Source organism: Crocodylus porosus, unplaced genomic scaffold (assembly GCF_001723895.1).
Source record: "Crocodylus porosus isolate Cpor-Errol unplaced genomic scaffold, CroPor_comp1, whole genome shotgun sequence".
NCBI classification, from domain to species: domain Eukaryota; kingdom Metazoa; phylum Chordata; order Crocodylia; family Crocodylidae; genus Crocodylus; species Crocodylus porosus.
This window is the reverse complement of record NW_017728907.1, coordinates 62,626,952-62,650,972: the sequence shown is the minus strand read 5'-3', so window position 1 is coordinate 62,650,972 and position 24,021 is coordinate 62,626,952.

The window sequence follows — 24,021 nt, the reverse complement described above, 5'->3', positions numbered from 1 at the left end:
CTTGCTTTTCCTTCAGCTCCCCGCATATCTAAAAAAGGACTTTTTATTTTCCTTGATATTTGTAGCTAGCTGGAGTTCCATCGCAGCCTTGGCTTTCCTGATTTGCTCTCTGCAAGTCCAGACTAAAGCAGAGTATTCCTCCTTGGTGGAGGTTCCAGCCCTCCATCCTTTGTAGGTCTTCCTTTTAAGATGCAGGAAGTCCGCCAGTTCCCTGGAGAGCCAAGGGGGCTGCTGTGCCTTTTTACTGCCTTTCCTTCGAGACGGGATGGACTTTGCTTGCACATCCAGGATTGCACCCTTGAGGAGCATCCATGCATCCTGAACTCCCCTCTCCATTGGGTTGTGGCCTTTAAGGACCGCTCTGACAAGCCTCCTTAGTTTGTCAAAGTCAGCTTTCCTGAAGTCAAGGACTTCTGTATTACTGACTGACTTGCCAGCTTTACAGCAGATGGTGAAGGTGATCAGCTCGAGGTCACTGTCACCCAGCTTCCCTTCGATCCTTAGGTCACTGATTAGCTTATCCCCGGTTGCCAGTACGAGGTCGAGCAGCGCTTTACATCTTGTCGGCCCGTAGACTTCCTGCATCAGACAGAGGTCATCCACACACGAAAACTTTGTGACCGGTCGGATTTGGCCAAGCACTCCTCCCATGAGATGTCTGGGTAGTTAAAGTCTCCCATGACAACCATACACTGGGAGCATGCAGTCTCAGCCAATTCCCTGGTGAACTCTTGGTTTAGTTGTTGACTCTGGGTAGGAGGTCTGTAGTAGACCCTCACCATAGTATCCCCTGTGCTGTGTTCCCTGCGGATTTTAACCCAGAGGGTCTCAAGTCATCCACCATGGATGCCAATGTTGGCTTGCAGGGATGCGTAGTTTTCCCTAACATCGAGAACTACACCCCCGCCCCTTTTGTCCACTCCATCCCTCCTGTACAGGGTATAGCTGTCTATTCCTGTGGTCCAGCCATGGGTGGAGTCCCACCAGGTCTCTGGTATCCCAATGACATCATAGTTATTTGCATTTAGCAGGAGAACAAGTGCCTTCTGTTTATTCCCCAGGCTCCTGGCATTTGTGTATAGACACACAAGTGTCCCCTTGGGGGCCCTTACCCTGCCTACATTTTGTTCCAGGGCTGGGTCTGGGGTGGAATCCCTTATGTGCCTTGGCCTGCTGGCTTTGCAAGGGCCGCTCAGTGGGCCAGAAGTGGCAGTAGTCCCCCCCAGTCTATTTGTGCCCATCGGTTTAATCCTCATTGTTTATGAAGACCAGAATCAAGTTAGTTTCCACAGTAAAGAAGTATTAAGCTTTTTAGATTCCCTTCTTCTATACTGAAACCTTTTTATCTAATTAGGCATTTAACATTTTATCTAACAGAGACAGTTAACATACCAACAAGTCTAAAATAAAGGACCAGATTTTGTAGCAGGGATATGGCCATCCCATTTATGATTCTTAAAATGCTAAATACTTTGCTGATGATGATCTTCTAAATGGAAAGCACCAAAAGACACAGCTGCCTTTGAGGCCCAATTCAGTACCTTGTTTAAGCTGAAACCAGCACTGGGTGAACTCTTCATAACAAAGTTTTCTTCCGAGCCCTTTTTAGAAGTGTTGCAAGCCATCCATAAACAAGCTTAGCACTTTCAGAATGTATTGACTTAATTAAGATTTTGACAAGCATAATATACCAGCTTATTTCAGCATATTTGTCATTCCTCTTGTGTGTTACATGTATGGTCACCAAAAATCACATGACACTATTTATAGTTCTAGATTGTGTGACACGTTTTTATGAACCAGAGGAAAATCAAACACATTTTTCAATTGCAAGCAGTTTAGGTCAGGGTTGGCTATTTTTGGTATGTGTATAACGAACTAACTAGAATATGGCACAGATCTTGCCCAGAGCTTCTTGGCACTATATACTATGAATACATTATTCTAATTTTAATTCTTTTTACAGTGCTTATACATATGCCTTGTATGGTGTATAGAGCCGATGAACTCCAGATCAGTCTTTTGGCCTGCAGGGTCCATTGGGATTGTGTTTTCAAGCTAAGGATCTCCTTATACTGCTTTTGCTATAGTCCCAAGAACACCACCATGAAGCACAGCCCCATGTCCTGACTCTCACTCAGCCCCTAATCCAGAAACAAGGCAGTGAACACCACGCTCAAGTAAGTTATATAGATAGAAAACTTGAGAGTGGCAGAGGTGAGCACCCTTAATACATCTTGTCTGCCTCATTTTCAGATCTGGCATAGGTTGAACGGGAGCAGGTGGGTAGGGTGTGCTTCTCAGCAGTGCTCTTGAGCACCATGAAGCAGTATAGACACACCCTAACCTCTAGCCTGCAGTCCAGAGCTGGCCCATGGAAATGTCATTTGTATTGGGTCCATAAATTTGGCAGCAGGAGAGCAGTGGCCGTGCTAATCGAGGCTCTCCTGCTTCCAAGTTTCCAGATCCATGGTATGTGGTTGGGCCAGTGTGTAGGGTTGGATCCAGCACGTAGGGTTGGGCCAGTGTGCGGTCAGATATGGAGAGCAGGATCAGGCTGGAACGCTGGCTCACACCTGTGGACGAACCCTGTGCCACTTGTCTGCCCCGCAGGCCAGACAGCTTGTTACCACTTCCCTAACCAGTCTCCTGCTCCTGTCTGGAGGATATAAATACTTGAGTGGACCCAACCGCCACTCAGTTCTTTGTCACTCAAGGTGAGTGCAGGGTTTTTCTTCTGAGTGTCCATGTCTTCACAAGGTCCCTTATTGCTTAGATAGAAATAATTTGTGTGCATATTCATCCATTTTAAATGGTTCGGATAGTTGCCCACTTGAAACTAAGCAGATTTGGTTAGTCTTTGTACATTTTTCAGAAGTTTCTACTACCTGGTTTTTATTTTTATTTTCTGATAAGGAGTTAACGGGAACTGGGACTTAGAAATAACACACCCTACATCTTTTGGATTTAAGTATTGTTGTTTTTGTAAAGTGCAATTCCAAAAAATGAAGAATGCAGCCACGACAGATTCAGAAGGGGTGCAGCGGTGTGGCTTTACCCCATTTTTGGACTGGATAACGTCCCTCCCATCCCCTCCCCCCGCTTCCCTGTCTGCTTTTCCTGCTATCCAGGGGAAGCTTCAAAGCTGCTCAGCCAGGCTGTGTGAGGGCTGAGCTCAGCTAGGATTAGTGAGAGCACCAACAGCACCCTGTCCAGTCCCCCAACAGCAAGCATGGGGGCGGGACTGTCCCCCTGCCCCGCTGCCCATCTCCATTGCCCCTGTTCCCAGCTAAGCCCAGCCTCTGCACAGCCTGGCTGGAGCAGCCAGGACCAAATTTGAAGCTTCCCCTTCTCAGGACAGGAAGCAGCAGGTAGGGGAGGAGGGCAAGGGCTGTTTTCAAAAATCGCACCTGCTTCAGAATCAGGTAGGATTGTTAACCCTAAACCATCAGGTATTAAAGAGCACTATCCCTACTGCAAAGCAAGGATAAATCCCTAACAGTAACCCCCAGTAGAAAGAAGTCTACCTCCCCTCATTTTCCACCTGCATAGCCTGGTCCAGGTACAGCAGGAATTCAGAAGCCCAGGAGTGTGGTACCTGAGCCCTGGTCCTGCCTCAAGCATTGAAATCAGTTGACTCCAGCACCAAAGGCAGGTCATTGCATTTATTAGCTCAACAATGAGTACTGGGTTCTCAGTCACTGCAATGCTAGCCTTATGTATACCGTTCTCTTTAGTCCTGTTTGCTTCCTTATTGAGAGTGTCTATTCCAGACTCAGGTCACTGCTTGTGAGCCACCAAGAGAGGAATTCATAGCAGTAAGTACTCAAAAAAGAAGCAATTTGAGTTCCTTGAGAATATGTATTCCACATTATCTATTCCCAAACTCACCCTCCTCCTCCACAACAGAAGCCTCAAATCTTTGAATTCTTCACTAGCCAAGGAGCACAATGGTGGTTGGGCCTGTTGCACCCTTTGAACCACTTTGTTTCACTGTCCCTGCTTACAGGGAGATAATAATTTATGGCAGTTACGGTCCAGGAGGAAATTACTACGCCCCCAAGAGCCAGGAGGCTGTGACTCAGAAGTGCATCTCTGAGTCACAAAGCCGTCCTTGGATAAGGGAGCATTATATAATCCATGATGTGCTCTGGGATGTGTTTAAAGTGTAGCACTTTACAAACACTGACTATCCACTGAACATCACTGTGGAAAAATAAAGGTTAGCCAGCAGCTATAATGCCTTGGCTATGATATGGGACAATCTTAGTTAAACAGAGTTGAACCAGGTCAGTACTAGATAGCAGACAGCCAAGAGAGTGTGGCTACTCAGTTATTTTGCTGTCATGAGTTTTCAAACCATACCACTGTGGATTTTGGATTTTGGCAGTAGCTGTGAGAGCTCTCTGTTGTGAAAGAAGATGAAAGTTCAGTCCAAGATCAGCCCATCCATAAAATGGTGGGCCTCAATGAAATAGGGGAATTGCAGTTCACTTTGCAGTTTCTTTGTCCTCAGTTTCTTCCGTGTGCTGTGCTGGCAGTCTGTTCCTGCTGGTAGTGTTTTCATGATGTGTGAGTACTCTGGTGTTAAGGGTCAGGTTAGATGTTCAGTTTCTTCACTGGCCTTCACTGTGATGCCTTGAATCTAAGGAGGGGTGCCTTGAGTCTAAAATGCTTAAGAACCACTGGTAGTCCCTTTAAATTCAGAACCTTCCCGTCACGGCTGGTCAGTCAAGTAGGGGTTAAGCCTCAAGCCCTGCCAGCCGGTCAGGTGACAGAAAGAGGAAGACCAGGATCCTACAAATGGCAAGTGGAGAAGGCGAGAGGGGCAGCAGGAAGGTGGACTTCCAATGACCATGGTGCTGCGGCCATAGTCTCTGTCGGAAGACTACACCATGCTGTGAGCCATCCTCATGATCATCTAAAGTAAGCAGGCATATTGCCTCTCTTGTTTCTATATTATCATTTTTCCCATTATATGGCCTTTGAAGCCTATGTTTTATGTTGAATGTTAAGACTGGTGGTTTGGGTGAGGCTATTTGGGGAAGGAGGAGGCCTCATTGGGGGCCAGTTGCAGTATGGGGACCCCATCACCAGAGTGGGCACAATATTTGGGGGTGAGCTGACCCTAGTGCCAGAGAGAGTACAGTATTCGGGGTTAAGAAGACCCTAGCACCACAGAGGGCGCAGAAGCCTGACTGAGTTTTGTTGGGATTTTTTTGAGAGCTAGAGCCTGGGAGTCAAGCCCTGACTAACTAGGCCCGTCAGTCAAAAAAAACCCCACTAGAGAGGAAAGGGATAGGCCCACAGTGGCCGAGACCCCAACATAAAGAAGAATTTACAAATGTCATCTGCGAGGCTTGGGCTGTGGTGTAGGAGAGGAATGGAGCCACAGACAGCGCCCCCTGGCATTGGGTCATACAATGGGCAGCCTCCCACTTAATTAACAACAATTAATTAACAACAAGGTGTGGCAGGTGAGAAGACGGGTAGTTGGCCCATAATAGGTGGGCGGGGCCACCAGTAGACAACCCTGAGCAGGGCCCCCTGTTACACAAAGACGCATTCTTATTTCAGTAGGACTCTAGCTGACTACCTGTAGTTCAATTCTTATCAAAAGGCAAAACATCAGCTGTTACTTCTAACTGCTTTTAAGCGCTTTTCAAGCCAAGCTCCCCCTGCCAAATATAGACAAAACAAAAAGTCCAGTTGTTTACACTTGGCCTGGCTTAATATTAGTGGCATTGATAATATGATAAGCAAATTCTTATTCTACTTTACCAAGCTACTGTTTATGGCATAAATGCAAGCTTATTGATTATTAATTAAGCTTGCTGATTATTGAATGTATACCAGTTTTAGCAGAGGTCCATAATCTGCATCAGTGTAGTATATCAATCACTTACCATGTCTACAACCTATAACTTGGCTATTTGCAAACTGTTATTTAAGATCTCTGCAAATCTTTCACAGTAGATTAAAGGTCTTATCCTAAAAGAATAAAGTCTGTCTGTCCCTTTGCACCTGTCTACTTTCATGTCCTACAGATGATTGGATATGGTCCCAAGAAGAGATGATCCTGAACAAATACCATATTTTCTCACATATAACCTACATCTTTTGCCCCAAACCCGATGGGGATAATTAGGGTGTGCATTATATGCATGGAAAAGGGATACCGATGGGAGACCTTATCCCTGATGAAATATTGGGTATAAACAGGAGGTTTCTAGGAACCACAGCAGTTAATACTTGCATGGTTCCTTTCTTCCCCCTACCCTCTGCTGCCAAATTTCTGGATCCATGGCGAGCCCCTCTTCCCAACTGCGTGTTAGACTGGGACATCTTACATGGTTGGTACATAGCCACACTTGGTGTACCATGTCCAATCTGGCACATGGCCACAGAGGCAGTGCATAACCTTGGAACTGGTGCATGGTCTTGGACCTAGTACATAGGGTTGGGCTTGTTGTGCAATCCTGGAGTTAGCATGCTGGATTGAACCCCATGTGGCTGCAGCACGCTATCCCAGCCCTGGAGACCGCAGACCTCCCAAACGTCAAGGTAATTTTTTTCCTTCTTGGGCCCTTCCAGAAAATAAAGGGTATGTTATATCTGGGATGTGTTACATGAAAGAAAATACAGTATTCTAGATATTCATTTATTATGGGAGGGAATGATTTAGTAGAGAGAGAGAGACCACCTAAAAGCAATTTTGTAAACCAAAAATAGTGGCAAATCAGAATGCGTATACTTTACACCTACTTTGTGCTGGTACAAATAGCTACATAATGCAGGGTTCCCAAACAGCGGGCCACAGCCTGGTAACAGGCCACAGCAGGTTGGCTGCCGGGCCATGGCTTCTGCTGCTGGCAGTCATGTGCAGGGTTAAAGCTGAGTGGCAGGGCAGCCTCAGGAGGGAGGCAGCTGGCTCTGTGCCCTGTCCCACTCCTACTGCCATGGCCGTGCCAGGTACCGGGGCCCACGCTGTGCCAGGCAGGACCCCCCAGCTCGACCCGTGCCTGGGAGTGGGGGAAGCAGGTGGGGAAATGCCTGGCTTGGAGGACAGGGAGGCAGCTCTGCTGCTTGCTTCTAGGAAAGGCAGCAGAGCCCCTTCATCCCAGGCAGCTCCATTCTGTGCGGCCCCCTCCCCTGCAGGGTCCACCAGTGCCCCAACCTGATCTCATCCTCACAACCCTGCCCCCGCCCCACAAAATTAAATTTAAATATGTAAGTTAGAGTTTGCTGGTTCACAGTATAAAAAGGTTGAAAACCCCTGACATAATACACATCTCCACATGCAATTAATATGGATGAATACACTCCAAAGCTTCTTGCTCTGGAGTTTATTCATACATAGCTCATGTAGCCCAGTCAGAGCAGTCTGGGCTGGCAGGGGACCCAACGGGTCAGCTTGCCAGCCAAAGTTGCTTTGACTGGGCTCTGTGTGCTACGGAGGGGCCAGCTAGGGCACAGGATGCCTCAACATGGGGCTAGCTGGCAGGCAGCCCCTGCACTGAGGCAGGCACACTGCATCCCAGTCAGCCACTTTGCAGCATGTGGAAACAGGGGAGCAGCTCCCACATCTCCATGTGCTGTGAAGCAGCTGGCTGGGGCACAGGGTGCCTCAGCATGGGGGCTGCCTGCCAGCTAGCTCTGTGCTGAAGCACCCTGTGCCCCAGCCAGCCGGCCCAGCTTCTACCTGTGCTGCTGCAGCCCATGAAAAAGCTTCGCAGCAGGGTAGTACTTGTATTTTACAAAACTACCCTTGCTGCAAAGTGAATTAGTTTCGTGTACCATATTAAGGTGCACATGTAGATGTGGGGATATTTACTGCACAGTTAATTGGTCAACTGCACAATAAACTTCTTATGAAGATATGTCCAAGAGAGCATAGTATCAGGGTGATAAAACTCACTGTTGGAAGCTTGCTCATTGAGCAGTCCAGCTGAATGCCTATTTTTGGTTTATTCCAAGCAGTGTTTTGCAATGTACAGCCACTTCAGCAATAGTCTCTTCTAGTACTTATTCACAATACTGAATGCAAAGTCCTCTGTTAAATGGAATCATCCATCATAAGCATATCATTCACATTTGAGTGGGGTCTTGACTTAACAGAACTAAGAGCCCCAAAATATGAACATTATAAAAGACTGTGAAAAATGCAGTCATGCATAAAAGTGACAGATGACTGTCACTGTACTACATGTTTGCATATCAGCAATTGCCATTTATTTTGGTTCATTCTGAAGAGTCTGAGGCTTATGACCCTGTTTACTTCTCAGTTCTCTGACAGTAACTGAAGCTCAGTAGTATTTTAGCTCGGAAAAGTAGCTTAGAATAGTGTTGATGACTCTTGAGCTAAAAATGTTAATGTATCTAATGCATTTGAACGCTAAACTCAGCTAGCATATTAACATGTGATCCAATTTTCACTGCAGTTTTTATTGCTACCATATTTGCATAGTATTTTCCAGCTTTGGGTCTTAAATTGCTTCTAATGACATCTGCCAAATCTTCTGTGAATCCAGGAAGGATTGTTCCTCTGTTTCTCAATTTATCTACCTTCTAAAGAGATGCCAGGTGTGTTGGCCATGATTACACAATGAGTGTGTTTCAGTCTGTTTCCACCGAGATTTATGAATATCAGTTCCTTTATCTAATCACTCTGATTACACAGCATGGGTATATTACTAGAATATTAATTAGGAAGGCATCTAAATAACCAGCATTTCTTTTGCCACCTTACACATGGATATTTCAGGGAGTAGTGATAAAACTTCACAACACATCCTGGAAGAGAGATTGCAGGTACTTCTTTACAAGGAAACTTGCTTTAAATGAGATATATGAAGCAAGTTCTAAATATTTTGAAAATTGGTTATTCCTGACAACAATGGGCAATATTATCATAGAATCATAGAAGTAGTGTCGGAAGGGACCTCATAGATCTTCAAGTCCAACCCCCTGCCTGGGCAAGATAAAAAACTGGGCTCAAATGACTCCAGCCAGGTAGGCATCTAGCCTTCTCTTAAAGACCCCCAGGGTAGGAGCCATCACCACTTCCCTAGGAAGTTGGTTCCAGCTCCTAGCCGCCCTGACTGTGAAGTAGTTCTTACAGATGTCTAATCTAAACCTACCCTCCAACAACTTGTGGTTGTTATTCCTTGTTATGCCAGGGGGCGCTCGGGGAAACAAGGTCTCTCCCAAACCCTTCTGGTCCCCCCAGTGAGTTTATAGATGGTCACCAGGTCCCCCCTCAGCCTTCTCTTGTGAAGACTGAACAGGTTCAGGTCCCTCAGTTTCTCATTGTAGGGTCTGCCCTGTTGTCCCCGGATCATGCAGGTGGCCCTCCTCTGGACCCTCTCCATGCTGTCAACATCCCTCCTGAAGTGCGGCGCCCAGAACTGGACGCAGTACTCCAGCTGTGGCCTGACCAGTGTCATGTAGAGGGGAAGGATCACCTCCTTGGCCCTACTTGAGATGCACCTGTGGATGCACGACAAGGTCCAGTTAGCCCTGCCAACCGTGACCTCGCATTGTCGGCCCATGTTCATCTTGGAGTCAATAATGACCATGGGCCGACAGTGCCATTTTTGGTTTATTCCAAGCAGTGTTTTGCAATGTACAGCCACTTCAGCAATAGTCATTACAGAAGCACATGGCTTGAGGGTATATATATTTTTAAGGCAGCAGTGTATTATAATATATCCTTTTCCCCACTTTTTGTTATCCTTGGCATTCATTCTTTTAGCCTTTGAACTCCTGGCCAAACTCCACAAGTACTACAAATTACATATATTCCTGGGACAATTTCCTTTGGTGTTTAGTTCATTGGCAATATGGACTAAATAACCAAATTGCTCTTTCTGCCCCCATCTTTGAAGATGTGTTATAAGCAAAGAAAAATAATTGCAGGGGTTTGCAGCAGCAAATCATGTAGCATTTGGTAAATCTTAGGTTAATTATTTCAATTTCAATTATTACAATAAACTAATTGTAAATGCCAAAATATATGAAGTAACATAATAATATTAACGGTCCGTCTCCCCCTTTTTTATGGATTAATTTTTTTTGCTCAGTCATTTCCTCCAATACATCATAAGGCCTCTTTCTAGCAAACAAGATATTAATTTTAACAAATACATTTGACTGACACAGAGATTATGTTCTCATTGACATCACTAGGAACTGAATCAGAAATTCAATAACATATAACTTCATTTTTTATGGACTGATATTCTGCCAATACTGTGGTGATGATGAATTATAAATTACTAAAGTTGGAAGAAGTAGATGGTTAAGTCTACATGGCAACGGTCTACATATAGTCCCATTTGTAAGCCCCTGGTCTTGAAATTGGATCTAAAGAAGACAATACACTTGTGGAATACCATTGATTTCAGTGCAACCGCTTAAGTGTGAGGATCTACCTTCATGGAGATGATTCCTAATGGGCACTTAGTTCTAATCCAGCCCTGCTTGCAGTTGGAGACAATCTGCACAAGGTGCAGGGCCTGGGGCAAATCGGCAGGTGCAGGGCCCTGCCCCTGGAGACAAGCAAGCTGGTGGCAGATTCGGCAGCGGGGGGGTGGCAAGCAGCCAGATGTGAAGCCAGCAGCAGTGTGGGGCCCGGGGCAGTCGCCCCTATTCGCCCCCCCCCCGGGATGACCCTTCTTGTAGTGACCAAAAATTGTTACTGTTTGGTCACATAGACAGTGCCCTCCATTCTTACCAGGCAATTGTCCATATCCTATTTGTTTCCTTATTGTCAGTCTAAGGTCAAAAAACTGAAATTAAATATGTCCATAACATTTGGGTGCTGAAACAGGGTAGTTATATGCTTTTGTGTGACATCAGAGCTGGAACATGCTGTATAGAGCTTTGATAAATGTCTAACCATTAGATTACAATAGAAAAATCCCTGCTTTGGATAAATTTATGTAGGTACAACTGTTCTCATGGCTTATATAAGGTAATGATGATAGAGTGATGATATAAATGTATAAAAATCCCTGTTAGAGCTGAAGATAGTCACATAAAAGTGACTGCTCTTATCTAACAAAATTAAGGTTTATTAGAACGGTAGGAAAATGACCTTTGACTTAAAAAAATGAACATTTGAGAAAAATATGTTTTTAAAAAAGAGATAGGCAATTAGCCACATTTGTTTGAAGTCGGTCAGAAAGCAGGGTAGATATGCATCTTTATAGGCTGACTAAATATACAGAGATATATATAGAAAGAGAGCACAGGCTTTCACTTCATCAGCAACCCAGTCTTGTAACTAGACTCTACCCTGAGACCTGAATTCTCTTCTAAAGTCTGTCATTTATCTGTTTTGTACTTCACTTAATTATTTTATCCTCTGACTGAAATGTGGATAGTAAAACTCAACTTTACAGTGCTTTGAGTCCCTTGAATAAGATCCTGCGTACATTTGAAGCAGTATTGCCAACCCCACTGTGCCAAAAATTATGAGATGAACTGTTAAAAACTCAAGAGATTGGCATGTACACCATGAGATTCTGTTTCTGAAGTGTGTGTGTGGCAGGGGGTATTTGTGAAGATGCGGAGGGCTGTGGGTGGGTGTGTGGTATTACCTCTCAGCTCTGGTACACTACGCAGCCTGTCTGACTCGCAAAGGACTCACCCTGCATCCACCTCTGCCTGAACAAGAACTGATTAGAGGAAGGACTTGCAAAAGACAATGAAGATGCAGTGGGACACACACCTAAAGCCCTCCAGACAAGGGTGATAGTAGTAAAGCAACTCCCCTGGTTTCATTTACATCGGTGAGGGAACCAGATGGCAACTCATTTACATGAGAGATGGGACAGGAAAGCCCCTTCATCAGCATTCAGGATGGAGAACTGAGATTCCAAGGCAAGGACTGCACTGAACTCCAAGACCAGAGAAGCAGGGGAGCACTGCATGATGGGGGATCCCTGCTCCAAATGCTAATCAACCCACATCAGACCACCTCTAGTAATGACTCCTTTACTGGTACCCAAAATACTGAATCTGCCTGTCTGTATTGTGAGCTCCCTCAGAGTAATGCCACCCATAGCCAGGACTGATCAGTTCTTGTTATCTAGTATGTGAGCCATCGCTTACCCGTAAACAAACTTAGTGTTCCCCCTTGAGCCATTGCTAGTGCTCTACAAAAACCCAAGCTCAAGTTTCTGTCCTGGTGCTTGGATCCAAAAGCTGTACCAGTTCCACTCATTTTCTGCTTGGAATCCCTCCACTGATTGTGCTGAGGTCTCTGTTTTCAAACTCCAACAACACCTGAGAACCTCGACTGGTTCAAGCTTCACTGAGTGGTGAGACCCTGGAGTTTTTTGGGTTTTTTTTCTTCTCTCTCTCTCTCTCTGACTCCAGGAACCTGACTTTTGCTTTCTTACTCCAGGCACAGCTTTTTAAACCTGACTTTTGCTGATCAAACTTGAGCTAGACTTCCCCAAATACCTAACTGAAACTATGTAATACTGTAACTGTTTAATTTGTCTCTCTTGTATGGCTATTACTACTGGTATCATCATAAGTTCACGTACCTGGCAATAAATAACTTCTGTGTTCAAGCTGGTTGCTATACTCTCTCTCTCTCTCTCTCTCTCTCTCTCTCTCTGAACCTCATTTACTCTTCCTTCCCCTTGACCTCTCCATTTGCTCTGCAGCAATGCTTCTTTTACCTAAGCCAAGGATTCCTGCAATGCCCAAAACTATGGTGGGATCTGCTCATCAAGGGAGTTACTACTAGGATGACTGTGACAACAAATTGAGTTTTGAGGTGCATGAGGGTATCAGCTGAAAGTGCTGGTTGGACCCGAATGTGCTCTGTTAACCCGTGTGCTTGCATCTGACTGCATGTTATTGTTGCCCTGATGAACTGAGTTCAAGGCATTTGAGGATGTTAGCCTGTCAATGCTGAATAACCTGGCTTGGCTCAGGCGTGCCCTGTTAATCTGTGTGTACGTGCATATATGTGTTTGACTGATTCAGTGGTTGGAGGAACCCAGTCCCATTGAAACCAAGTCCTGCAAGATAGCTCCACTGGGGGTGAGGACTTGCAGAAGAGAGAGGTACAGCTCCATATAGTAACACAGGCGGCACATTGATAGAATTGCAGAGACCCCAGAAATGTACCCCAATAAATGAGCATACCCCAAAGTAATGGGCAAATATGGTAACAGTGGGGTTTGGAGCCTGGGTGGGGAGGGTCCCCATGTACCCTGGCAGAATGTGGGGTAGTGTGGGTCAGGAGTGAGAGGCAGCAGCAGGGCTGGGAGGACACACAGTGAGGAGCAGAGATACAGACAGCACCCAGCTGGTAATTGGAGGGGAAGCAGTGGTGATGCATGGGGGTGCACTCACTGACAGCATTGGTGCACTCACTGACAGCCAGTGCTCCCTGGTTACCCAAAGGATGGGGAGGCAGGCGGAAGCACCAGTGTCCCCCTGCAAGCACTGGCTGGGGAATGGGGGCGCCAGGAGAAGCACCACTGGCACTTCCAGGAGTGCTGCTGGTGCTTCTGGGCCCCCCACCCCGGTTGGCGAGACTGGACGTGGGGCGACCCCCCCCACCCCGATCACTGACTGGCTGTTGGGGGGGCACATGCCATCCTGACTCAGGAGGCACCAGTCGCCCATGGGGGAGGGCGGAGAGGGAAGAGGCAGGAGAGAGATCAAGGCTCCTGCAGTGAGGGAGGGAGTGGGGCAGGAGCACGGGTGAATGGGGACCTGGGGCTAGGGCGAGTCATGCAGAGAGGCGGGGACTCTCCGATTCCACCAAACCATCCCAGACCCTCCCTGGATTCCCCCACCCCCGCCGCCAGATGCTGTTGAACTGTTCCTAATCCCTCAAACTGTTCCCAGGGCCAGTTTTACTGGCATTCACTGACTCAGGGAGCCTAATAGAAGCAAGTTGGGGTGGGGGAGAGGTTGGTGAATTGGGGGCACTGGCAGCTCCATGGGAGGGGTTGGAGAGATGGGGGAGCTCCCTCCCCCCTGAGCCCGGGGCTATTTTTAGCTCCTCAATCCCACATCCCCCGACAAACATCCCCAGCACAACAAATCAGCCCCCGCATCTTGCTCACCCTTCCCCCAACCCCGACTTACTTTGTCAGCTCCTGGCATCAGTGAATGCTGGTAAAATTGGCACTGAGAGCAGCTTGCAGGATCAGGCAGTTTGGTGGGCGGGGGGAGGGGGCTGATTGGTCCACAGGGGGTAGTTCTTCTGGAGGTGGGGGACTAAAAAATAGCCCAATGCTCAAGGGGTAGGTAAGAAAAGTGGCCCTGGGGCTGGGGCCAGCAGCTGGGAACTGTTCAGAAGTTCAGTTAAATTGGCTTAGGTGGATCCAATCTAAGTTAGACTACCTCTGAGGTACAGTTAACTTAGATCAGGTTTGCCATTTTTAGACCAGTCTAACCTCCCTGAACTTCTATACAGTTTTCACTTAGATTAACCAAACTAGGGACCTAAGGGTAAAGTCCACACCTGAGCAAACTAGGTTAGATCAGATGGTCATTTTTAATGTAATCCTAACCTCCCTGAACATTTATACATAGCCTATGTGTGACAGATTATTCCATCGTAAGAGAAGAGCAGAGATTTCTTGTTTTCAGTTAAATCTTAGTATAGTGGGCTAAGAGGTAGATTTCTTTTCATTACTTTGTGTAAAATTACTTATCAGATGGACATATCTCCTGAATGGCCAAGCTGCATAGTTAAGCTACCTTAAAGTACCAGAAGAGCATGAAATGCAAATGTAGTATATATTTGCTCTTCTTTTTGTCAAGCTGAGGCTGAATTGATTCAATCTTTGCAGGGTAGTTTAAGCTGCATAGATTGAACTGGTAAGTAAGTGAGCAGACATTCACTTTTGATTCTGGAAATGCAGCCACATGCATGCAGTGGCTCAAGCCAGAAGCTAGGGAACACGAGAGCATACCTCCATGCTCAGCTGGAGTAGACAGCTTGTGCCAGGTCTAGCCTGCCCACCCTGCAAGTGGGGGTTTGCAGGAGAGGTGCAAAGCATCCTGGGAGGCTGCAAGACTGAGTTAACTTGAATCTGAGATGTCACAATACTATTAATGTTGAAACTTCATGATTACATCAATCTTTGTTGGCAAGCTGCCTCTATCCTCTCACTTAACTAACGTCATCAGCCTTTTATGAAATTGGATTAAACTGTTTCTTTGATATAATTGCTCTGAAGCATAATCTCAGGTGCTCAACCTGAGTGCATTTCTACTCATCTCTTTATGGCTTGGAAAAACCGGTTTGATTTCATTTTAGCTGTTTCTCCTAACGCGGTCTTCAGTGATACTCTTGAAATGGACTTAAATTGTGGGTACAAAGGTATAGTAAAAGTAAATTAATTGATAAGAAGTTTTCTAAAAGCACTGAAATAGATATTCTTAACATTGTCATATTCTTAACATTGATAAAATGGTGTAACTTAAAATAACCTTTATCATCACAAGATGTTATTTTTTTTGTCCCAACACAGTCTGATGTTAATAATTTTAATATTAAAACTGTGCACCCATTAATAAGGCTTGGTTTGGAAAATACAGTCTCAAAATGCAACAGGAATTTCTACATGTATACACATGGGAATTTATATATGTATGTATGCAATTTATCTCATAGATATCAGCTCCACATAAGTGATAATTAGGAGTGTACATGTATAATAAGTTTATGTAGACACCATATATGTGTAGGTGTACTATATACACGATCACACACTTACACGACATAGAGAGTAATGATATGTATATGATAAAGGTATTCATCATTCAGCTATAATCTTTACATGCCCTTTGCCCACCAGCCCATTTTCTGAAAACATATATTCTAGATTTCTGTGCAGTTTTAAAGAGCTGAAATTTAAAAAAAAATCAACTTCCCAAAGAAAAGTTTTCTTTATTTCTCTCCATATGTGGGAATTTCTCTTAAAATTATGCAGTTTAGGGTCCATTTTGCTTAAGATTGTGTTTTGAGCCAGCAACAGTTTATATTAAAAACTATCTCAGTTTCAACATTTGAGGAGGGGTCTAAACTACATAAATATGCTGCCAAACAATGTTGGTGAGAATGTGATGAGGTGTGATTTGTGACTGACAGTTATACTGGCAAAAGTCCTAATTTAGGTGCCATTATTTAAATTGACTGTGGGTGAAGCTGGAATATATTTTACTGATTTGAACTGCACCCACCCCTAGGAATGCTTTTCCAGTTTTTCTTTCCCAGCAAAGCTTTCCAAGTGTTGACATCCTCCCACTTGCCAAAATCATCTGGCTTTTTGATTGGGGTGTGGGGTTCTGTGTTTGTTGGTGGAAAGAAGTAACAAATAGGTGAGAGGTGTGCGTGGAGGGATCTATATGGCTGGTGTGGTTTGAGGAATTGCTTAGCTGTGTAAAAGAAGTTAAGTAGAGCTGAACTGCACATTGGTCTTCTCATCCCCTGAGAGGGTTGAAAAGAAGAGCATCCAAAAAGGTGGGTTGCTTATAATGGATATTGTAGTCTGCCCTGAAGGTTTTTGTTTGGACATCCTACTGCCATAGGTCCAGCCTAAGCCCCAAGACAGTTGAACATCTCTGGAATCTGGGGTGTCTGGACAGTAGTGGCTTTGAGAGCTTAGACCTTTTGATACTGTGCTGGTGGCAGAGGCAGAAAATAAAATAAAAGTTAAGTAATACCTAATAAAATTAATGTGAGGTATCCCAGGATTCTGAGAGCCACACGGGGAGATATGTCTGTATCAAATGATGCATATTTTCCATTAGGTATTGAACACATGCCTAAACGTCCCTCAGGGTGACCTGTTGTAATACAATCTGGATACCTGCTGGATCTGGGAAAGATGTTTGACATCTTGTTGAAGCTCAGACCTGTAAAGAATGCCTTGCATATGAAAGCTAGTCTAACTTTATCCTAACTATGCAATTTGTCTAATAAAAGACATCACCCACAACAATACTTGCCCCACACACCCTCTCCTGGGCCATCACAGCTATAGCACTGTAACAGGGAAGCCATCAAGGTGGCTATCTGAGACTATCCATTTTGAATGCCTCTGGAATACTGGCCCATTCCCATGAAATAATATTTTTAGGCACAGCTGAGGCAAGACAAGCATAAGGGGGGTTGAAGGTTGGGGGTTAGGTCTTCTCAGACTTAGGAGGGTGCTTCTAAGATTTTTTGTGGTTTTCAGAGAAGCGCACTTCTTGAGTGTTTTAAGATTAAAGTCACATGAGTTAAGAAGTTCCTTTGCTTAAGCAAATGTTCCTTCCTTTCCTGAGATGTTGTTTTCCTTGTAGTTAAACTAGTAGTTCAGGGTGCCAACAGCCCAGATGAACATATGGGGGTGCACCTGTAAGTGGCCGGGGGATGTGAGAGGCCTCACTCTTGGGTTCTAAAGTCTAGGGTGGCTGGGTAGTGCCCTTCATCCCAAAGAAAGTTAGTGTGCAAGAGATTTGCACATAGGCATGTGCCCTAAGAGTCCAGAGCTGGAACTAGCAAGTAAACTGTTTTTACCCAGCTGGCTTGGAAATGCATGGGACTAACAGTGGGGTCCACTCACAAATGACCAGTTCCCCTTAAGCCATTGGGAAAATTATCAAGGAAGCATAGATTTAAATGCATTCATTATGATCTCCAACGGTGGTATCAGACCCAGGTAGAACAGTGGAATGAATAATCCTCATGTTTTTGTAAGCTTGGACTTGGGTCAAGGATAAGTGTCTGAGATTTATTGTAGACAGGAGTGAGGTAACACAGGTAAGCTGGAGGAAGAAGTCAGGAGAGTTGGTATTGCCACCTCAGTTGAGGACATGTCTATAATAAAAGCGCTTTAGCTTATGCTGGCAGAGCCCCATAGCAGACGTGCATTGTATACTGACGGGATTTTTTTTCTGTCATTGTTACATTTCTCCCAATATAAGCAAAGCTGATAAAATCACTATTCTGTCAGCCTACCTTCATTATCCGCATCAAGAGTTTTGCTGGTACGGTTGTGGTAGGTAGGGGAGTGGGGGTGTTTTCACACTCTGAGCTGATATATCTATGCCAACATAACTGATATCAGGCCCATAATACAAAGTCAATGTACTTTATGATACCCATACATCAGGCTATCGGAGACTTTCAGCATGGAAATATATACTTAATTTGCTATGCATTTACAAATATTTTACCCACCCCGCCTGTGAAGTCCGGTGCACTTCCTCATTTGTGAGTACTCTGTGGATACATCCTTCTGGTCGATGTTTTCTAGGAGGCCTTCTCCACCTCTCTTGAAGTCAGAAAGTGCCATAGGATTTCACAGAAATTCTGGAAGGGGCAAGGATTTCTTAGGATATGGTTTATTGGACCAGCTGTGTAGTTGGGATACGTAACAAGGTGCATGGTTCAAGGACTGGAGCACAGTTGCAGAAGGTTAGAGGATAATAGCCTGCCTGTCTAGGAGTGTTAGGCCAGCTGATGGGGAAGATTGGCTGGCCCTGGAGGAAGTTGAAAGCTCCCAGAGAGATGATACAAGGGAGGAAGGGGGAAGGCTGGCTCCTGCACCTGGCAGAAGGGGTAACAACTTGCTATTGGATAAAACTAGGGAAGCTTTCCTTGGGTCTCTGATCCAAGGTAAATCTGGAGAGGGTATATTAAAATAGATTTTCTTGGTAAATGCTCCATATTGCTTGGTTCTGGGGGCATTGATATTTGTCTTTCTTTTCAGTTCAGTTTAGTAATTCTTTATTAAGATAGTCTTCCCATAAAATAAAAAGAATACCAGCCTGTATTTAAGAACATGTTTCTATTATTTTTGTTGCTTAAGTGTAAATCAATTTCTAGTTTAACTTAAGTCAGTGAGAATTTGTAGCCATTGACTAGAGTGGGTCCTGGATGAGTTCAAGATGACTAATACTTGGACTTGGGTTATTTTAAGGTAAAATATTACATGGCACATAGTTCTTTCCTTTCTAATACTTAATTGTAACAGGCAGTATAAGGTGTAGATCTTTGCTAACCCATTGCTCTTCTTCTTTTTTTAATGTAAGATTTATATTCTAGATAGATTCTGCAGTAAATTTTACAGTTGGGCATTTTTACAAACCCATCTTGAAATACGGGCATGTGAAGCTATTTTTTCTACCTTCTGTACACTAGGAATACCAAGAACCACCCTTTTCCTGTCCCATGAGATAATTTCCCATGCTATCAATGTTTTCTAAAGCAACAAAAACATGTTACATTAATCTGAAAAATGTCCAGCACCATTTCTGAGTAATGGTGACTGTTTTAAAACAGTTTTATCCTTGAAATATGTTTATTACAGCAAAAAACCCACATATTTACTGCCAAAATAGCCTTTTTGTTTTCTTAGTATCCCCTGTAGCTTTGTGGCTAATTTCTGGGATTTTTGGGAGCTGGATCCATACTTCCTGTAGGTTGTTTTCAACCTCCACCCCTACATTCCCAGCCAAATTCTAGACACAGGGACGGTCTCAAACAGTTTACAACATTTTGTTACAGTAAGAGCTTTATTTATTCACTTCTTTTTCTACTTGCAAGTTATGCCTTGTATACACACAAGACCCAATTCTCGTCTCCTCCATGTGTACATCAGGGATGAGTGGAGTTATATTATTGTAAATCAAGATAGTTAGCAGTGATAGTCTGAAGTCAGACAGAGTAGAGATGTTACCCTGCCCTGCCTTCTGCCAAGCTTAAGAAAGATCAGTATTGGGTCCACATGCACCAAAAAGAGCCTGAGTGAGTTTGGAGACTTGCAGACTGCTAGAATGTCATAGATTTTTAAGTATATTGCATAGTTTGACCTCTTAAATAAAGTAGGGCAGAACTTCTACACCATGAGAATAGTGAAGCAATGGAATACCTTGCTTAGTGAAACTGGGGACTCTCCATCACTAGATGTGTTCAAGAGGAGATTGGACAGCCACTGGTTGGGAATGAGCAAGGCATAGCTATGCCTATATTCTACCATGGGTATTTCCTATGCTTCTGTGTATTGCTGGTTGCTCCCCCCTTTTTCTGCTGTATGTATCAGGGTGTTTTTAAGCCTCTCCAGCGGCATTGGGTGTTGGCTACAGCTCAGGCTGGGGACTTCAACTGGGATTTGCCAATTCTCCTGCTAGGAGCAAAGATGATGGTTCCTAGCTAGAGGGTCTTGTCTCTGCTCAGGGTCAAACTGATTGTCATATTTAGGGTCAGAAAGGAATCTTACCCCATGGTCAGACTGATATGGACTGTGGGGGGTTTTGCCTTCTACTATTGCAGGGAACATGGTCCTCTACCTGGGACCCCTTGAGCATGTACTGACAACATTTTATAGAAGCAAGACATTGGCTGTTGTGGTTCTTCTGCTTTTACCTGTGGCTGATTAGGGTGTTAAGTCTATGTTGTGTCAGGGTTCAGGGTAGTCTTATGTAGAGTTTAAATTATGGGTGTATAGGATGGTTTGGATAGAGGTAACCCTGCCTCAGGCAGCAGGTTGGATTCTGTCTCAGACCTCTGGAGGTCCCTTCCTGCCCTACTTCTCTGACTTCTCTAATTCCTGCACTAAGCCCATGTCTTGTAGTTGAAGTAGATTGTGTTTGTCAAGATTGCATTTAAATCCAGATTGTTTTCTAACAGTCGCTTTACCATATCGCTTCTCTTTAAATTCATGTTGATCTTCCACTCTGAGAAGTCAAATGAAATGAGATGGCAAATGAATAAGGGAAAAACATTCAATTCTTGAACGAAAGGATGAGTTTTGATCTGTGTGGGAATATATAAAGACAGCTTTTCAAAGGTTTTAGATGCCTAGTGGGATTATCAAAAGTTTCCCAGATGCCAAGCACCCATGAGGCACTTAACTGCATCTTTATTTTGAATACTTGTGTCATAGATTCTAATCCTGAAGGAGCCCTGTAGGCTGACTCCTACACCCGATTGCAAGATTGGAACTGTAATAGATGAGACTTTCAGAACAGCCTAAATGGTCAATGGAAAAAAATATTTAGCAGCAAAGAGGTGAGTTTCTGAGTGTATAATTGCAAAGAAGTACAGTGACTAGTTGAAAAGCAGTAATAGTAAATGCTGAGTTGCTGCTTAAGGAAGCTGGGCCTTTTTCTCCACTGCCTTGTGTGATCTCTGATTTCTCTGCAATGTAGGAGTCTCAAACCAGGATGGTGGCTTTCTAAACACACCATGCACAAATGTCAAAAAAAATGTGAGGTGGGAGGTGGTAGAGCAGGGATGGGCAATTATTTTGGGCAGAGGGCCGCTTAACAGGTTTTGGCGAGCTGTCAGGGGCCACATAGGCAGCCACACCCCTGGACAGTTGCCCTGTCCCCTAGTTGCCATATTGGGATCAGAAGTCCCACTTACCTAACCCCATACCTTTGCCACCAGAAGTTCCTCCCCTTGGCCCCCCCAGAGATACTCTTTTAATTTTAATACATATTAATAATATAGAAAATATTTTAATTTTATTACAGAAAATATTTGTCATGATTTGTTTGTGCACTGTATATAAAAGGGATTGCATAATAACTCAAAAATAAAGTCTCATTCTTATACTGTGTGGGGGTGTGTATGGTGGGGTGTGGGGGGGCACAGAGTATGTTGGGTGTGTATATATGTCTGTGGGGGCTTTGGGGGCAGGGTGTGGGTATGTGAGGTTTGTGGTGTATAGGGACCCCCCACATGACACACAGCCCCTGTTGCCAGCAGCAGGTGGAGGAGAGGGCCGGGGGGGGGATCGGGGAGTTTGTCCCTGATGCAGGCACTGGTGTCTGGTGGGACTCAGCTCCAGGCAGCACTGCATTTGGGGCCGAGGAGTGCAGCCTGCCCAGCCACCTTTATCATGGGGCTCGGCTCTGCACTGCATGCCTACAGCTCCCACCCTCGCATAGAGAAGCCCCCCGCTGGACTCCACAGGGAAGCAAGGGACAGGGCTCCCTCCACTCTGGGCAGAGTCTGGGGACCTGCGCAGCAGGGGGAGGGCAAGGCAGTGGGGTCCCGCAGCAGGGAAAACCCGGCATGAGTGTGGGAGCTGCAGGCATGCCATGGTAGAGGTGGCAGCAGGAGCAAGCTAGGAACCACGGGGACTGAGCTAGCTCTTGCTGCATTCTGTGATCCCAGCGTTGCAGCTGGGAACCAAGTAGCACAGTGCAGCAGGGCTGGGCACCACCCGGCAGCGCGCTGTTCCTGGCTGCAATGCCAGAACAGCAAAATGCAGCAGGAGCCAGCCCAGCTCTGTGGTTCCCAGCTGGCTCCTGCTGCTGCCAGCCCTGATCCCTGGGACCCTCCTACCTGCTACTACTTACTCCCCTCCCCCCATGCCTGCCCCTGCTGCCTTTCCCCCACTGCTCCCCCACCGCCCACCGCTCCCCACCCGCAGCTCTGGGACCGCGTGACACAGCAGGAGCACCACGCAGTTGCCAGCTGGGAACCACATGTTGCCAACGAGGCCCAGTTGGCTCTTGCTGTGCTGGTGATCCTCCCCGCCCTCTGCTCATTCTTACCTGAATTTCCCTCTCCAGTGGAGGAAACAGCCCCAGGCTCCCAGGCCAGAAGTGGTTGGGGCTGGTGGGCCTTGCTACTGCTTTGGCTGGGTCCTGCTGCCGGCTTCCCTCGGGTCATCTTTGACAGGCAGCCAGGGGCAGATAAGTATTAATTTTTAAAAAAAATTTAGGAGCCTCGCAGGCGAGGTAGAATGGCCTAGCGGACTGGATCCAGCCCGCAGGCCGTATTTTTGTAAGCTGTGTAGGACCGAATCAGAAAGCTTGTGAATGATTTAAGGTAGAAAGTAGCATGAAAGAGCTAAGAATTGTTACTAATTACATAATTCCTGATGGGAACAAATCTGAACAAATCCTGTTGCTCTGAGAGCTGCTCAAGTGGACTTCCCTGCTTGGGTGATACCTCAGTAGGTTTCTCACTGGCAAAGGCTGTCTACCCAGGTAGCCCTCATAATGGATCAAAGTCCACAAGATGTTCAGTTTATACTGATCACTTTATTTGAGTAGGAGTGAAGATTAAGGGTTGGCCCATGTTGCTGGAGTTTATTGTAGTCAGCCGTGATCTTGAAGCTTAAGCAAAGGAAGACTGAATAGTGCAAAGGCTTTTAACTGGATTTCAAGCACAGAAAATAACAATCAATAAAAATAACTCCTGAGATCAAAATTTGAGAGATCATATAAAATGGCAATAACTCAAATGTTGCAAAACAAGGTTGGTTTCAATACCTATTGTTATGTTCTATATCATCACTTCTACCCAAGTTTCTAATATAAAAATATCTATGAAGAATTTTTGGGGGGAAAACTTCTGCTGTTATATGGACTCTGGACTTGTAAGCAAATGGGCACATGAGCTGGCTCCTTCAGACCCATTTTTAGGATCAGGATTCTGATTATTCCCTTTCCCTCCTCCTCCCACACAAGTGTCATCTGAAGCTTTGTATATCCTAGAAAAATGAAACTGCCCAGTGTCATCCCTAACCCCTAGCCTCCTATTTGGGTAGCAGTGAGGGAAGTTAGTTGATAGTTGGAATTTAGCTGGTAGTATGAGCAGAGAGCAAAGAGTCTTTCATTTTTTGTAAAGCAGAAAAAGCATATATATATAGAAAATACTAGAAAAATCCTACTTATCAAAATTTGTATAAAAACAAAACACAGAGAAAAACTATCAAACCCCAGGCCAGCTTTAAAAAATTGTAAAAAAAAAAAAAAATCTGCACCACAGTATTGATGCAGATGCTAAGAGATTTGTCCCTGCTGACTGTGCAAATTAGCCAATGGTTTGTGAGGAGCTTCTGGAGCAGCTGAGTATTGGAACAGCTTCTGTAATGTGAGGCAAGTGTTAATGTTTGACAGTGTGTGCATAAAAGCTTGGTAACCATCTAGTCAGATGGAAACTGTCAGAGCCCAACAGTTACCTTGCGTCACAGAAGGCACTGCGAAGCACATTGGTAACACCATTTACTGACTTCCAGGATCAGCCCT